The sequence below is a fragment of the Pristiophorus japonicus genome, chromosome 11 (assembly GCF_044704955.1).
Source record: "Pristiophorus japonicus isolate sPriJap1 chromosome 11, sPriJap1.hap1, whole genome shotgun sequence".
Lineage (NCBI taxonomy): Eukaryota > Metazoa > Chordata > Chondrichthyes > Pristiophoridae > Pristiophorus > Pristiophorus japonicus.
This window is the reverse complement of record NC_091987.1, coordinates 144,534,908-144,536,060: the sequence shown is the minus strand read 5'-3', so window position 1 is coordinate 144,536,060 and position 1,153 is coordinate 144,534,908. Positions and strand designations below refer to the sequence as shown.

The 1,153-nt window shown below is 52.8% G+C and overlaps 1 non-coding gene across 1 annotated transcript; it reads right to left on the bottom strand.

Annotated features, from left to right (window-relative positions):
* Positions 1–814: 814 nt before the first annotated feature.
* Positions 815–887, bottom strand: trnar-ucu (transfer RNA arginine (anticodon UCU)). Its single transcript has one exon. It is a non-coding gene; the product is annotated as a tRNA-Arg (tRNA).
* Positions 888–1,153: the final 266 nt, after the last annotated feature.

The following is a 1,153-nucleotide window of genomic DNA, read 5'->3' as shown; positions in this document are numbered from 1 at the left end:
GCTCACTCCTCCAGCTCACTCCCCCAGCTCACTCCTCTAGCTCACTCCCCCGGCTCACTCCCCCAGCTCACTCTCCCGGCTCAGTCCCCCTGACCCCAGCTCACTCCCGTGGCTCACTCCCCCGGCTCACTCCTCCAGCTCACACCCCCTGTTCCCCAGCTCACTCCCCCGGCTCACTCCCACAGCTCACTCTCCCGGCTCAGTCCCCCCGAACCCGGCTCACTCCCCCGGCTCACTCCTCCAGCTCACTCCCTCTGTTCCCCAGCTCACTCCCCGGGCTCACTCCCCGGCTCACTCCCCCAGCTCACTCCCCGGGCTCACTCCTCCGGCTCACTCCCCCAGCTCACTCCCCCGGCTCACTCCCCGGCTCACTGGGTGTTTACCTGCTGATTATTTTCATAATGTCGTAGCCCAGGTAACATTTTAACCTGGAATTTCCCAGCTTGGAGGAATAGTGCGCTCTCTAATTGGCCACTGAATCTGATGATACTAATCATACATGTAATGTGATTGGGTGTCTACATTTCAAAGCAGCGACAGTGCCCGGGGTAAACTGAAGACAGGAGTTAAAGGGTCAGTGTTTGCCTGGAAAGTGTGGGTGGCATAGTTCCCTGAGTGTGGGATGGTGCACAGCTTGGTAGAAGCAATACATTGGTTTGTGCCACTGGACAGCAAGCGACAGAGTGAGAAGGTCCCAAACAGGAACTGCTTGGATTGGATGATAGGTTAAAAGAAAAGCTACCTATCTGTCATGGAATGCAACAATGTTTACAGAAGGTGTTTTGGAATTTGATTCTGGGCCAAAAATTCACTTCACCCCAGATGGGACTTGAACCCACGATCCCTGGCTTAGAAGGCCAATGCCTTCTCCATTAGGCCACTGGGGCTGTGCACAGTGAGTGTTTGGAACCTGTAACGTGCCCCTTTGTCTATAGATAATCTCAACCAAATTTGAAGCCTTTTTGAGGGCTGACACATTGGACCATAGAATGATACAGTACAGAAGGAGACCCTTTGGCCCATCACATCTGTGCCTACTCTTTGAAAAAGCTATCCGATTAGTCCCACTTCCCAGCTCTGTCCCCATAGCCCTGTAAATGTTTCCCTTTTAAGTATTGATCCAATTCCCTTTTGAAAGTTACTATTGAATCTG